This window comes from Xiphophorus maculatus, chromosome 16 (genome assembly GCF_002775205.1).
Source record: "Xiphophorus maculatus strain JP 163 A chromosome 16, X_maculatus-5.0-male, whole genome shotgun sequence".
In the NCBI taxonomy this organism is placed as follows: domain Eukaryota; kingdom Metazoa; phylum Chordata; class Actinopteri; order Cyprinodontiformes; family Poeciliidae; genus Xiphophorus; species Xiphophorus maculatus.
The window spans coordinates 3,917,017-3,933,743 of NC_036458.1; the positions used below are offsets into that span (position 1 = coordinate 3,917,017).

Sequence of the window (16,727 nt, forward strand, 5' to 3'; positions counted from 1 at the left end):
TTTCACCAATTTTTCTTGTTATATTTAGCGACATTACAGACAAAATAAAAACGTATCAAAATCAGAATCGGCAGGTCAGGCTTTTTGAAGATCGGTAATCGGCCAAAAAAACTGCAATCGGTGCGACACTAAGAATTTATCAATACCGATTCCATAATCAATTCTCATTGATTTAGAAAATTAACTCTTTAATTCAAAATATGCATCATGTTGTATTCAACTCAAAGAAAACTAAACTTGCTTAAACTATAAGAATCCTTCTTATAATTATTATGTTCATGAATGAAACTTTCTGCACATCAACAGTTTTTGTGATTTTAACATAATAATCGAGCCTTGTCTGAAAATATATTCTAATTTATCAAATATGAATGTAAATGTTAATGCACTGATGTTTGTTACTGTGGTTTGAGCCAGCAAAGTCGCTCTATCATGTGCAATATTAGCTTTCTAGCTAAATTTAAGCACCGCAGCACAGCTGGTGGTTACAGGACGTTAGAAAAGTAGCTGTTTAAAATTTTCCTGAGATGCTACAGAATCTGATTTGATGTGAAGTGCAACTAGTGTGCTGCTGATGAAGCCGCTGTATTACAGATTATTAGTAAAACTTCATTACAAATTATTTTCAGTATTTTCTGGGTTTGGCAAACTTGATTAAAGCTAAATAATTTGAGCTCTGTTATTGACATTTTAATTAGAAGTATTTTGCATTAATATATGTAACATCTAACATCCTCCCACAGATCCAACCTGGAAGTGTCATCTTACAGAACGTCTGAGGTTTTCACCACCAGCTTCCTACTCACGGGCACCGGATCCGTTTTCCTCTGTAAGCCAACAGGTTTGGCTTCTCTCAATATATTTTGATCCAAACAGTCAAAGCTAATTAGTGTATATTCACAGGCTGAAGTTACTGGAGCTGAAAACTTGGATAAGTAAATATTTTTACATTTCAAATTTTACTATTTAGCAACTCGTTTTAAAGTTTTCATAAATACTTATACTACACATCATTACTCTAAAGTTGTATGGATAGGACAACCATAGTGGAAAACATTTGATGTGACATGAAAATTAGTAACATTTAGTGACAATAAATGGTTTGAAATACAGATCCACTTTTTTACCTTCTGATACAGTTACCAATATCTGAAGTTTAGTGCTAATAATAGCACTGAACGTTTCTTTTTTTTTTATGCGGGTATAAATGTGTCAAATTACTAATTAGCAGACTTAAAATACACCAACAGCTTCACAAGCTTTGGTCCAACCGGTAAAAACAACTTTAACTTGTTCAGTCAATGCAATTAGGAGAACAGCCAATGTAAAATAAGTAATAGAGAAACTGAAACTGATAAAAAAAAACAATGGGAGGACTTCCTGGCACTGCAAAAAGATAAAATCTTACCAAGTTCTTTTAGTTTAGTTTTTATCTTAGTACACTTGAAGACAAAACTAACTTAAAAGTAACTTTTCAGTTTGTTTTAAGTCAATAATTCCTTAATATTCATTAAAAATGACTATTTCTATTGGCAGATAAATTCACTTATAACAAAACATTTTTCCCATGTTATAAGTTTAGTAATTTACCGATGAAACTTGAACTTTTTCACCATAATAAGGAGTTATTGACTCAAAACAAGCTCCCATATCTTGCTGAGAAGTTATTTTTAAGTTAGTTTTGTCTTGTTTCAAGTCTACTAAGATATTTGTGCTAAGATCTAAAAGTACTTGGTAAGATTTTATGGGGAAACATGTAGAAAATAAAACAAAACTTCTTTCAAATGGGTCAGAAAATGCAATTAGATTTCTAAACATTAATAAATAAATAGAATTTGACTGAATAGATTTGCTCTTAAGAATCAGCCACATTGTCTCTGAAACATCTAGAATTTTTTTCAATATTGTAGCTGAAAAAACAAAAGGCGGCCATCTTGAAACATGGCCGTCATCCTGAAATTCAAAAATCACACACATTTTTATGCTTGTATCTACAGTTGGATGATTTTATTTTATTTTTACAGTAATACGCTCCAGTATGACAGGAGTTTAAAAATTTCCGAAGCGAAACGAGAGGAGACAGAGAGACACGCAGCGAGTCAAGCAGACAGGAACAAAGTCCTGCTCTCCAGTTTCCTGTCTGCACATCAGCGTGGAGGCCCATCAGTAATGAGCTGGCACACACCAAGATGGCAGCTCACGCAGCCGCAATGAAAAAGGAGGAAAAAAGACGAGGAGAGCTCATCATGTCCGATGTGTGCAGTGGGAAGAGAGCCACGACCTTTTCTGATGCGGCGACTTCCCTCAAGTCGGCCGCGTCTCTGAAGCTTTAGGAGGAAAATCTGCTGTCAAACACCTCGACTCATGAAACCAGCATCAGGAAGCATCTGCATTTACTGCCCAACAGCTGCTGCTGCTTTATCAGGGTGAGCGACAGACTGAAGGTTTATCACGACATGCTGCGGATCTATTATGAGAACGATTAAAGTGACGATAAGAACTATTTATTCTACTTTTAGGTAACTGTATGACTGCATGACAGCAATAATAGACCCACAAACACAAATATTGGAAAATATTCCCATTTATAACGCGATTCTTTATAACTCCAGTCACATGAAGAAGTGCGATTTGTGCCACTAGTCTGTAATCTATTGATATTTATTCGCTCCGTCAGGATCATAAATTTTACTGGACGATAAATTATTCCAGAAGTTATTGCTATAAACAATAATATTGTTTTGTTTCACATAATATAATGGTAATAATGGCATAATAATGCAAGAACACATTCTCAAAGCTGGAACTGGAAAGCATTTTAAACATCCAAAAGAAATAAACATAAAAAATTAATTATTAAGTCTCTAAACAAAATTGTCCTTCAAAAAAAGTTTCAGTTGAGACCAAAACACCAGACCGAAGACTTTTATCTTCCAGTTTGTGGTAAAAATAGAGAAAAGAGAAAAGCAATAAATCACTCAAATGAAAATTATTGAGCTCATTTCAATTTAACATGCGATTAATTGATTTATTGCCTAATATTTACTGATACTTTTATAGAAAGAACAGTGGAGGGTTTGACCTTTGCCCTGTGTCTTCATCCTTTCTCACCTTCCTGTCTGACATCTGCTAAATTAAGGCGACTCGAGCCGACAACCTTACAAAAAATAAATATAACTAACAATCCGGACCGGATTGTTTTATTTTGTATATTTAAAATATCTTCCAGTTCCAGGGTTAAATATTCATTATAATTTAAAGTTTATTTATCTTTGAGAATGAGTTCTTATATTATTACGCCATTATTACCATTATCTGACTTGAAAATGGTCTCAAACCAACAATATTATTATCGTTTATCGCGATAACTTCTGGGACAATTTATCGTCCAGTATAATTGACAGGTTCAGATGTTACATTATGTCCAGTGAGATCATTAAAACAATCAATACCCATAGAATAATTGTTTTACTTTTTTGTTTGTTTTATGGTTCAAACCAGCTCTAATTCCTCCCCCACATCAGGGAGAATTTGTGTAACGTTAGCTGCTGATTTAGTCGGTTTATTCAATCAACCTAATCAATTCACATTTGATTAGATTTCAGATTGCCGCGGTTGACGTCGAAGAAGATTAATATCGTGAGTGTGGATTGGCGACAGCATCTGATTCTTCCAGTCTGAACTAAATTCAATGACCAGATTCCCCTGAGAGCAATTAGCCGTTTTGCTACCTGGTGGACTTTCACCACTGAATCTGCTGCAGCCTTAAAAGAGCAAAATAACGTTCGCAGGGAAATTGCCTCCTTTTGTCTAAACACCATCGATATTGGCAGCAACAGTCCGAGCAGCAAACGGTCATAAAAAAACGATTTGGAGAATTTGCGGCGCATGTCTCGTGCGACGCTTGGAGTCTAATTGGCTGCAGCAGGCGGTGAGTTAAAGAGCGCCGGAGTGAGGACCCGGAGCCACCGCCCGTCTTCCTCCCTTCGCCGCTTCACTGTGAACAAAAACAAAAAGTGACTGCCGCCCCCGCCACCTGGAGGCAACGCCTGCAGGTTTCGTCCCGGAGCTCACCATTTCAGATCCTGTTTCCTCTTCGTTCGCCGCTGGTTGAGTCATTTCAGATCTCTACCAAGTTCCTGGGAAATAAAGTTTAGTGGGTCAGGAGTCCAAAAAGGACTTCACCAAGGAACACAGGCTCGGTTTAGTCCACACGTCACTGGATATCTGGGAAACAAATTTATTTTATGGGTTTTGGCCTTTTATCCACAAGAAAACTTAATAAAAACTATTACACTGCAAAAAACACAAAATTGCACCACGTATTTTTGATCTAGTTTCTACTGCAAACATCTTAGTAAACTTGAATTAAGACAAAACAAACTGACAAGCTACTTTTAAAAAAGAGATAGGGATTTGGTTTAAAGGAACTCGGTGTTTCGGCAGTTTTGCAGTTTTCTGGAAGTTTGTTCCAGATTTGTGGTGCATAGAAGCTGAAAGCTGCTTCTCTATGTTTGCTTCTGGTTCTGGGGATACAGAGCACACTGTAAAACCAGTATCTTTTAGTCTAGTTTATCGCGTGATAAATTAAAACGAATTAAATAATTTCCATTTGCATGATTTATTGTTTTTCTCTCTTTCTACCTAAAACTAGATAAGATTCTTTAGCCTGGTGTTTTGGTCTCTAATTTAGCTAGCAAATGCTTCAAAGTTTCAAATCTACAACAAAGCTCGTAAAAAGTACTCAAATACTGAGTAACTGATCAAATTATCAGTCATTTAATATTTAAAAATTGCATCACCAGATGCAGCAAAATATAAAGTTAAGTGGAAATTTGGGTATTTTAAGGCCCAAAATGACAATAATTTATTTAAGTAATAAAAATAACAAAATCAGGCAAATTAATTTTTTTCCCAAATCAGTTTCTTTTAATAAAAAACTGATTAAACTTTAACTGAAACTGCAGGTGTGTGTCTATGTCTGGTGAATCGTTGGTTAAAACATGTTTGATTTTCATTCAGCGGGTAGAAAAATCCAGAAAGTAAGAGTAGAAATACTTCAAAATAAAATGATTAAAGTAAAAGCAACTGAGTAGATGCAGGTACAGCGATCTGTGACGATCATGGATGGAGGAGTGGAGGAAGCCCTGCTCTCCTCCTCCTCCTCTCAGCCGGAGAAAGGAGCGCCGGCCTTGCTGATGAATGAATCGCTGACGTCACGTTGGAGCCCACGAACACAAACGCTGACTGTACGCCGGCTGACTAACGCCGTACAAACAGCCTCCTTCCCCCTGATTCATGTCTGGCTCCCTGCAGGAGACGAGCCGTGGCCCCCGGACGACTGAAACAACAACCTGAGGTGTTCGCACAGGTGAATCGATGACTCGTAAGGCCAGTGATGTGTTACAGGTGCAACACCTCCACTGTTTTCATTGATTTTTTTTTTCCCTAATATTGCACGCTGTAATTTCATCCGCAATTACAGGTTTATAGAAACGCGTTCCCTTTATTTTCTCCGAGCGTTTTGAATCGATGCTCGCCTGATGGCTGATATCATTATGAGGCAGGAAGGATGTAAAGCGGGTGAAAGGGGCAGAGGTGATGAATTTCTCCCCGTTTCCAGATGAAATGAGCCTGCAGCGCGTTGGAAGTGAGATACGCATCTTCACAGACAATCGTGAGACTCTGCGTGTTTTACTGTAACTCTGGTTGCAGATGCAGAGTTTTATCTTATGGTCCCAATTAGTCCCAAACCAAAACGTTTCTCCTCGCCTCTCCAAGCCCGTCTTGCTTGTCCTGATTAAATTACCATCCATCGAGCCGCGGACAGAAGAACACAAATAAATCTACAATTATATTTATTATCAGTTTAGTTTTAGAATTAAAGTTGGGAATGATAACAGAATGCTGATAAAATGCTGATAAAACTTTATTTAATTTAGGCATAAATTTATTGTTTATTTAAGTTTTATTAGCATGTGAGCCTGTAATTAACTTTATAAAGGTTGCCTCCTGATTCAAACTTTTTGTTTTGTTTATTTGGATTAATCTGATTTATTATTTGTTTTTGTTTTTTGTTTCCCACTTTGTGTTCATTTATGAAATGTTTTTAATATTACATATTAATTTATCTTTTATATTTCTCATTATTTACTTACTTACTAAATTAGTCATATTATTTATATATTGTTTTATTAGTAGTAATTTGCTATCCCACTTTATTTGTAATTTATTTATTTGTTTTAATTTACAAAGATCATCATTTTTTCCCCAGTGATTTATTTAACTTTTTAAAAAAAATCTGTTTTAAGTTGATTCCATTTATTTATTTAATCACATATTTTGCTGTTTATTTAGGGGTTTAGTATTTTAATTCTAAGTTATTTCCAAGAATAAATAAGAAGATTAAAAATATGTAAATTTTATATCATTAGACCTTTCATAATAGCAAATTTTGCTGGACGGTAAATTATGCCAGAAATGATCACAGATATCAATATTGTTGTTTTTAGACTATTTTTTCTCTGTAATACTAATAAACTAAAGTTTTGTAAAGAACATTTCACACTGGAGCTGAAATACATTAAATATCCACAAATAAAACACAACAACAAGAAATAATAAATAAAATAGAAATAAAAACCACACAAATGAGTAAATGTAAATACTTAATAACTCTAATTTTTGGTAGATTTTTTCCAAAAAGTAACTCAAGTAAATGTAAATAAGCAAATGTAATTAGTTACTTTCCAACTCTGAGTGACAGTAAAAAAGTACTTGGTAAAAAGTCTACTAAATAAACAAAATAAAAAACTTCAGGTGTGTCTGGTGAATTTTTGGTTCAAAATTTTGTTTTTCATTCAGTGGGAAGAAAATCCAGAAATGTTACATTACTAGAGTAAAAATACTTCATAATAAAATAACTCAGGGTAAGGTAATTTTATTTGTATAGCACATTTTCACCAACATGGCAGCTCAAAGTCCTCAAGTAGAAGTAAAAAATACAGTGTTGTAAAAATAGTACATTAAAAGTTACTAAGTAAATGTAACTAGTTGTTCTGATCTATTTGAGCTCACGTTCCAATTCTATGATAAACTATTAATTATCCAAAACTTTTTGCTCTACTTACTTATCAAAAACAGAGCATAATGTAATCCCATTTCTTTTTTCTCAAACAGTGAAACGGTTATTTTAGCTATTGCAGCAGAGTTACAATAAGAGCTTATTTTTAGAAAACAGCAGAACAGCCTTATTAGTCCTTTCTAAAACTGGATAATTTGCCGTCTCCCATTTCATTCACAGCTCATCCTTGTCGAATAGGATGTGCTCGAGCCCCCTCCTTCTGCACGGTCTCCCACCTCGCCCTCCCACTCAACCCATTCAAAGACGCGGCTCCGCTCTCATTTGGATGCAGAAGGCGCAGAGGAGCCTTGATCTATTCAGAACCGCTCTTACCGGAGCGGGGACCTCCTCCTCTTCATCCTTCAGAGGAGGCCGAGAGCGGCAGATTAAAAGTCACCGTGTTCATCACCCCGCTGAAGCACTCCCATTAACGGACATTACTCTGCCTCCACCTCTAAACTGGGGCTCTTGGTATGATGTGGTGGAAGAGATTCAAACAGTTAATGGTTTACAGAGGTGGACAAGTATGTAGCTCTACTTCTAAATATTTATACTCAAGCAAAAGTAAAAAGTAAATTACTCAAGACCAAGATCAAAAACGTATTTGGTAAAAAATAAAAAGTCTACTCGATGAATTTTGTGCATTCATTTGGGTCTCAACTTATAAAAACAGCCCAAGCACTTAAAAATCAACACCCAGCCGTTTTGTTGGCAATAACTTATTATTTTTTGGTGTCTGGAAAATGAGACGTTTCAAAAACTTCCGGAATGTAACTTCACAAATCAGCAGGCACTGCCTGTTGCCTAGCAACCCCAGCCTGTCACCTAGCAACCCAACATGGAGTTCCAGCATGTTTGGTCAGCTGATTTCACCACTGTATGCGCTGTATAATGGCTGCTGGAAAAGACAAGTGCTCACAAACCAATACTTTGACGATTCTGAATCAACCAAAATGTGAAAAAACTAAAATTACTACTATAGCGGATAAAGACAAAACTAAAACCAAACAATATTTAACAATTAATGGCTAATGAAAACTAGAAAACACAATAAAAACCAATTAAAACTAACCGAGTTAGACAAACAATAAGTCACAAAGAACTAAAACTGAGCTATAATGAATAACCCACAATGTTCTTAAAACAGGTATGAACCCTGTCTGGTGAAGGATCAGTAGAGGTGGGTACAGTACCCAACCCCAACCCAACAATTGTAGATAAACAAGAGTAGCACTGCATCAACATAGTTTACCGCCCAAGAAATTACTCAAGAGTAAAAAAGTATTTGTTAAAAGGCCAGCTTGAGTACTGAGTAACTGATCAAATTATCAATTATGTAATATTTAAAAATTACATAATCAGCTGGACATAAATATAAATTTAAGTGAAAAATTTGTTATTTTAAAGACCAAAATTATAATAATTCATATAAGTAGCAAAAAATAACAAAATCAGGCAAAATAAATTTTTTCCAAGTCAGTTTCTTTCAATAACTTTTTTTTTATTACATTTTAACAAAAACTGCAGGTCTGGTGAATTTTTGGTTACAATCATTAAAGCATATTTTTAAAAAAAACATTACTCAAGTAAATGCAATTCAGTAAATGTAGCTAGTAAATACACAACTGATGGTTTATTAGATTAAAATTAGTTCCCATTGATTAACTAATAACTTCCGCTTAGATCTTTTTTAGTGTTGCAGTTCGGCCGCCATCCAGCAGAGGGCGCCACGGGTCGTACTAAAGCAGAGTCGTTCATACGAAAATGAAAGCTGGTGGCGGTGTCTCAGAACAAGAGAGAAACGGTGCGGGATGAAAAAATGAACTTTAAACGGTTCTGTTCAGAAATATAAACACTCAACAAACTCCTTAAGTTAACAGCGATCATTCAGGCATAGCTTTACAACGAAGCAGCGTCAAAACTCATTCAAATTTTACATATTCATCAGGAAGGGAGGATTTTATGTCAGAAAGGGAGGGAATGACGCAGAAAACATGATGGCGCCAATGAGCGCGGTTTGTTTTAAGGGCTGTCAGTTACAGCGCTTCCTGGTGCGAAGTTTTAATATTCCTACAAGAGCAGCTCCAGACAGCACTTCTGTCTGTTCATGGGGAATTAAGTGTTTAACATTTTATTCTTTCATCTTTTATTTTTCTATTCAGCAACCTAAGAGGTTCCTGTTTTGCTACATTTTATAAATATGTCTTTAGCTTCATAATTCTGTTTATTCAGTCAGTATTCAATACAGCTGGCATTGTGTTAAAATTTTAGATTTTTGCTAAATTTAACATATTATGACAAATGCAGCCCTTTATGTTATGGAAATACAGTTGATACAAGAGGAACATCAGGTTTTTAAGAAAATGGTCGTCTATCAATTTATCATTAGTTGACCAATAAGATCAACCAGCATTAGATTAACTCATTAATCAATAACTATGTGTTGGGATGAAAGGCTTTTAAATATTAACATCTTCCAAAGCTCTCAGCTGCAAACAAAGTCCAGCTATGGAGTTGTGGAAGCTGGTTTTGTGAAGAATTGATCCGTGTTTAAGGCGGTTTGGAGCGCTGATGGTCTGGTTTCCTGAGGATTAAAACCGCTCTCTAATGGAAATGTCTCCCAGCCATTTACAGAGCGCTGTAAATGGCACAGTTTTGGGGTTGCTGAGAGCTTTCCCCAGTGTTTCTGAGCTGAGCGTCCGTTGCTCCCAGCTGTTTAGCACAATAGGGCTTGCTTCAGCATTTCTGGTATCCATTCTGCCTCCGTTTTTCTTTTCTTTTTTTCCAACATGAGAAGGCGAGTGTGAGTGATTTCTCTCAGGGGTCAAGGTACGATCTGTCAGCTCTGACTCTATGATTGTGCGTGTGGCCTTTCTGGTATAAAGTCAATCTGTGCTGCATTCTGTGTTTATTCTCTGGGTTTTATTGTTGCCCGACTGTAAGAAAAGACTGAGACAAGAATCCTCTTTATTGGTTGTGAGTTTGGAGGTTTTCTTTAGCAGGAGGGACAAGAAAATCGCTAAGTGAAGAAAAATCATGTAAAACTTAGTGATTGGTGAAAAAAACATTATCTCTTTGGCCAGTGCCGTTATTTGAGACGGGCAATGAGGCTGACCACCCAGGGCGCCACAGCCAGGGGGGTGGCATGAACATTTCTTGTTTTATATTCATATCCAGTCAAACGAAAGTGCCTGCTCTATATTAAAAAGTGTAAAAAAAATGTCTCCAAACTACTTATGACGTTGAAGTTGGTATCTGGTCCAGAAGGATGTTTTATTAAGCTAATTTTTCTTTTAGCGTTCAGTGTTTCTGCTAGCTTTTAAAACGCTTAGCGCAATTTCCTTCCTCTAAATTTATTTTTCTGAATGAATTCTAAACTTTCAGTTGAATAAAATACAACATTTATGTTGAATTGTTTTAGTTATCGACTGTTGGGTGTTCTTCCAAGTAGCTAGACGTTTATATTCATGCTCTTATTTTGAAGTGATTGAAGACAGTTTATGCAGCAGTTCAGTTTCCTTTCCTAATGTCCTCCTTCTCTCCCCCCAAAAAATGTATGTCAAACAAGAAACGAAATAAAACACAAACATTAGACACAGACGTAAATATAATAAGGCAAATTATAATGACAAGATTTAATTGGTGCTTGAGGGTTTTAGATATAATTTGAATTGAGGCTAGCGCTTTAGCATTAGCAGAACTAATGTTTATGATTGGTGGTAAAATGTAAAGGTAATTTTAAAAAGATAGGTTAACAGCTTTTCCTGGGTGTTTTAAGGCTACATATGCATAGCATTTTTATAAAAAATGTTACTTTTTATGAAGTAATTTTCTGCTAACTTCATGTAGCTTTTGTTGCGCTAAACAAATCTGAATAAAAATGGCTGTCAATGTTGTGAAGGATGCCAACCCCGGGTATAAATGGGTTAATTAGTTAGATAGCTGACAGAGACAAACCCAAAAGACCTGCAGCGAAGGGAGGTTCTCAACATGCACACCGCACTGTTCAGATTTTTTCTATCACATAAAATCCCAACAAAATAATATTATTAACAATAAATCATTAAAAAGTAGCAAATCAATCAAGAAGATCCACCGAAGTTTAAAATATTCATCCTTCTGCTTGTTTAGGATAACAGAAAACGTCTTAACATAAGTTTGTGAATCTTAAACAAAATGTTGCTTATAGATGCAGTGCTCTCATTTCAGGTTGTGATGCCAGACCATAAACGCACCATGAGTCGGTATTTTGACATTAGCCTCCTAATAAAACAATAAAGAAGCATAAAAAAGATAAATCAACCATGTTTGGATTTGATTTCACATTATGGAAATCGGCACAAACACACTTTCCCTTTTTAACATCGCTCTACTACTTCTTCTTTTAAAGTACTGCATGCAGAATAATTTTTTCAGTCCCTGAAAGCATCCTGGGCTTGGCAATAACAGCAATTATAAATCCTCCCACGCAACCGTTCAAAGGACAGCCATCCAACGCGTTGTTTGTGCTGCTGAAACTCCTTCTCAACACTTTTTGGTAGCATTTGCAATTCTCTGACTTTGCAGCAGAATCACAATTAAATCACATGTATTTATAGCTCCAATGCACAGAAAGCAACATGAGGAAAAATCTTGACTGTATTTTTTACACATGCATCCACAGACGCATCTAAAAGTGTTTTAAAATGCAGAGACAGAATTCATTCTTCGTGCTGACGGCTGTTGAAAGCTTTCCTGGGTTTAGGCGATGCAGAACCACCAGAATGAGAACCTGTGATTGCTATCCTAACAGCTGCAGGCTGGCTCCAAGCCCATCCACATACCGGGACACAGCTCGCAGCTCCACTAATTGGGCCGGAGAAGTCGGTGCATTGCAACAAAGCAGCGTAACAGCAGCACTTAAGAGCTAACAGGTGGCGTTTTTAAATAAAACATTGAGATAAATCTACCTCACTCTGAGCTTTCACGCACAACTGCTCCGGATGAGTGCAGGACAAGGGCATCTTTCTAATTAGAAGGGTAATTATAAGTGTTTATTAGGCGTTAAAGGTCAAGGGCAAGGTCGTCGGCATGTCGTCTTACACACGGAGCTGAAGCAAGGCCAGTACCAGACTAATAAGGATCAATCTGTATCAATATTTTAAATTTGGATTCAAGTTGTATATTTTAATAAGAGAATAATCAAAGAATAGAAATTTATCTCAATATACTGCAAGAAAACAAAAAGATGCCAAGAGAAGATGAGTGCTTTAAAGATGAAGATGTTTTGATCTTCAGACGTAAAGAAACATTTTATTTTTAGTCTCTTTAGCTCCACTAAACAGAATCATGTTATTAATAAAAAATACTCAAAGAACAACTTTTTCTGTTTTTATCTTGACTTGTTTGTTACTAAGCTAAATGTTTGTACAAACTCTTTTTCTCTTTGAACTTATTTCAAGCAATACAACTTGTTTAATTATTCATTTAGATGTAGCTTTTGGGGCTGCACAGTGGTGTAGTTGGTAGCACTGTTGCCTTGCAGCAAGAAGGTCCTGGGTTCGATATGGCCGTATTCTGGAGGGGCCACCATTTTCTGTTTGGCAAAAATTTCCATTACCTTGACTCAACCTGTGACTTGAGGTAGTTCAGGCTACTAGTTGCTATTATGGCATTGCTAACTAACTAGCTACCTTTTTTTTTATTTATATACAGGTACCTGGACAACTTTTGTTTCACCACTCACTTCTGCTGCCAACCCATACGAGGCTAAATGCAAAGAAAAAACAAAAAACTTCTAAGCTCGGCGGATAAGGTTAGCAGTGTAAGACATTTTCACACCAGATATCCCGATAGACTCAGTTCTCCTGGCAACAAAAATTGGAACATTTGTTACATTTCAGTTCCTGTGTTTTCACTGTGTTAAACAAACCAAACCCTTTGAAAAACCTGTTCCCCTCCTCGCCTGTAGGGGTGCTGCACTAAGAACCACTTGAAGAAACAACACGAAAATCTCAGAAGAAGACACTGAGCGCAACTTCCTTCTTCACAAAATGTAAACAAAACGGAATAGCATCAGATTTCAGCGGTTGTAGGATTTCTCGTAAATCTTTTGTAAAAGACAACAAACCATTTCTCCAGCTAGCGTTAGACTCTTTCATTTGTGTTGGTTGTATTTACCCAGAATGCCCTGCACTATAGTCAGCTTCCTGCAAACCCAGACCTACTTAGGCGGACCAGACCAATCGTCCAGAGTTCGATTGCGTTTTCATACTTCCACAAACGAACCGGACTTTCTAGGCAAATGAAAGTGGATTAAACAGAGCTGGTGTGAATGCAACTAACCAATAGTTTTCATTCTTAAATTTTATTCAAGGTTGCATTAAAAGGATCTTAAAAACCTTCTGAAACTCTGTTCAACAGATATTAGCTAGAAAAGAGCAAAAATCAACTATTTCCACAGGGAAACTTGTGATGTAGGATCAAAGATCTATAGTCAGGCAGGTTGATGCAACAGGGCAGAGGTGGAAATGCTCCTGTTATGCATCCGACTGTCTGTGTATCTACAGTTCCCCGACTGCACGCCAGAGTTTTATGTAGAAAGGCTTGTCTTTTTCAAAACAAACAAGCAGCGTGTGCATGCATGCTTGATAAGCAGCGCTCCCGTGGCCCCCATTCATTCAGGCCTCGCCCTAGCCTTCCCTATGAGTGACACCCCGACTAACACACGCACAGATAAACACTCACACTGACAAACACGATAAGGCTTTGCCCGCAAAAAAACACCGACGCCGACTGACTGATGGACGTCTCTATGGAGACCCCGTCACAGAGACCGACACGACGTCTCCCGCCGAGCCGGAGCCGGAGCCGGAGGAGGAGGAGATAAAGAGTGGGAACATGCAGCAGCAGCAGACTGATGGAGAACCAGACCTGAAACATTCCAGCACGTGCACCGATCCGGTCCGGCGTCACTGCCCTCTGATCCGCAGTCTCACCCCATCGCTCTCACGTCTCCATCACTTATTTCCTTCCTCCTCTCCTTCTTCTTTTTCTCCTACACCCAACGTGTGTTTATTCCCATCCCTCACCTCCTCTGCTGGTTTCTCCACCCTTCTTTCTCTGCGGGTTCTTCTCTCCACCTCTCTCCCACGCTGCGCGAAATGGAAGCTCTTGCAGAGACCTGGGGTTGCCATAGTAACCTGCCATAGTAACCACTCACCATCTTGCGTCTCTCCGTCACGTCAGCGGGGGTGTGGAGGGGGCTCGGGGCGTCCGCGGCCCCGCTCTGCTGCTCCTAAAGCGGGGAGCCGCAGCTCGAATCTCCCCGGTTCGGATCAGAACAGCAGCCACATTACCAGCTGAACGTCTCCACAGGTGTAGAGTCCAAAATTAGCCCTCCTGCTCGATGCTAATTTCCCTTCACTGCTCCTCCGTCTGGGCTTTTCCCGGTAGATTTTCAGCCGGACCAGTCAGCGAACAGAGAGAACGATGACGTCGATTTTCTGCGCCGTTTTATTAAAGTAGTCTACCTGTAGTTTTAGCAATATCGAGTCAACAAAGCCGTTCAGTCCGTGTGGGTCGCACTTCCAAATATCTATTTAGCATCAATAGCGATCTAGTTCGGCTCCACAACGGTGAAGGATGGTTGTTTACAGCGCAGGAAACTTCCGGTAAGCTTCACACGAACTGGCGCATTACAAACGTCACAACCAAACGTTTGGGACAGAATAAAATGTAAAACTTCAACACAGTTCAGATCCGCTGTACGAAGCAAAGCGAAGAACAAAGGGCTAGTTTCTACCAGGCTAGCTCTAAATGTTGTTTTAACATTTCATTTAAAGCATTCTGTATGACAACTAAAATATTTATTCAACAATTAAAATAATTTTGTAATAAATTAATCGCTAACTGAAGTATACAACATATTCAGAGCAGTAACTAACCCAAAACTGTACTATATATAAAAAAATAAATAAAAATTCCCTTCTCACCCACCGCGGGTGGTTCTTATCCTCTGAGCTCGGGTCCTCTACCAGAGGCCTGGGAGCTTGAGGGTTCTGCGCAGTATCTTGGCTGTGCCAAGGACTGCACATTTCTGGACTGAGATGTCTGATGTTGTTCCTGGGATCTGTTGTAGCCATTGGTCCAGTTTGGGGGTGACTGCCCCGAGGGCCCCGATGACCACAGGCACCACTGTGGTCTTCACCTTCCAGGCCCTCTCCAGTTCCTCCCTGAGGCCCTGGTATTTCTCTAGTTTCTCGTGCTCCTTTTTCCTGATGTTGCAGTCGCTTGGTATTGCTACATCTACCACAACGGCTTTCCTCTGTTGTTTATCCACTACGACAATGTCTGGTTGGTTCGCCATTACCATTTTGTCTGTCTGGATCTGAAAGTCCCACAGGATCTTAGCTCTGGCGTTCTCCGCCACCTTTGGGGGTGTTTCCCACTTTGATCTCGGGGTTTCCAGTCCATATTCTGCACAGATGTTTCTGTACACTATGCCTGCAACTTGGTTATGTCGTTCCATGTACGCTTTCCCTGCCAGTATCTTGCACCCTGCTGTTATGTGCTAGACTGTCTCAGGGGCCTCCTTGCACAACCTACACCTTGGGTCTATATATATATATATATATATATATATATATATATATATATATATATATATATATATATATATATATATATATATATATATATATATATCTTGCATTAAAGATAAGTAGTTTTAGTTTCACCCAGTTCAAATTCACTAAAATAATGCTATATTATTGCATTTTAGGCAATAAAATATTTAAACAACAAGCTGAATTATTTATTTAATTATTTGTATTTGTTTATTTTAAATAATATTTTATAAAATAAGCCTTGGTGGTTAAATGAAAAATCAGCAGAATGTGGCAATTTTTTATCAGATGAACCAAATAATTGAGTATTAAAATAATAAATAGTTGCAGCCCTACTTTTAACATTTTAATTGAAACAGTCTGCATAAAAACCGACAGGAAAGCTGAACCCGAACGCCTCACTACTGCTAGAAAAATGTGCAACAGTGTGCATACTCAGTGAAACACGCCTTCAGAGTACTGTACCGGACTCCTGTCTTCTTTCAGAACCGCCTTAAATATTCATGGCACATTTTCAACCAGGTGCTGGAACTATTCCTCAGAGGTTTGGCTCCATATTTACATAATAGTATCACACAGTTGCTCCAGAAGTTTCAGCTGCACATCCAGGATGCAAATCTCCTGTTGGTGTCACATGCCGACGGTTCTCCGTTGGATTGCGATCTGCTGACTGCGGAGGCCAGTGGAACGCAGCATGAACTCATTTTCACGTACAGCTGCTCAATTTAAAACACATATTCATTAAATTTGGGGGGAAAATATGTATTGCACTCGGAAAAGTGCTGTGCAAGGACTTAGCCACCTGTAAGGCCTGTGGGACAGTTTAAGGTACGTAGAGAGAAGTAAGAACCGTACGTGCTTTACTGATTTGCCAGAGTCTCTTTTTCTAAAAAAAAAAATGCACTAGAGGGATCTGAAAAGTTGCCTAATAAAGTTCCTAAGTTGGTGGAAGTACGCATTAGAGATTAATTAAGATTTAAATGTTGCATTATCCTGCT

At 37.9% G+C, this 16,727-nt stretch overlaps 1 protein-coding gene across 4 annotated transcripts in view; it reads right to left on the reverse strand.

Moving 5' to 3' along the window:
- lrrc4b (leucine rich repeat containing 4B) overlaps window positions 1-16,727 on the reverse strand; it is a 46,330-nt gene that overhangs the window by 13,585 nt on the left and 16,018 nt on the right. The window contains exon 1 of one of the 4 annotated variants that reach the window (XM_023348491.1): window positions 14,194-14,242. The exons of 2 other annotated variants lie outside the window; for them this stretch is intronic. The gene's annotated coding sequence lies outside the window, so the exon portion shown is untranslated. One more of the 4 variants, XM_023348490.1, reaches the window with a different exon arrangement.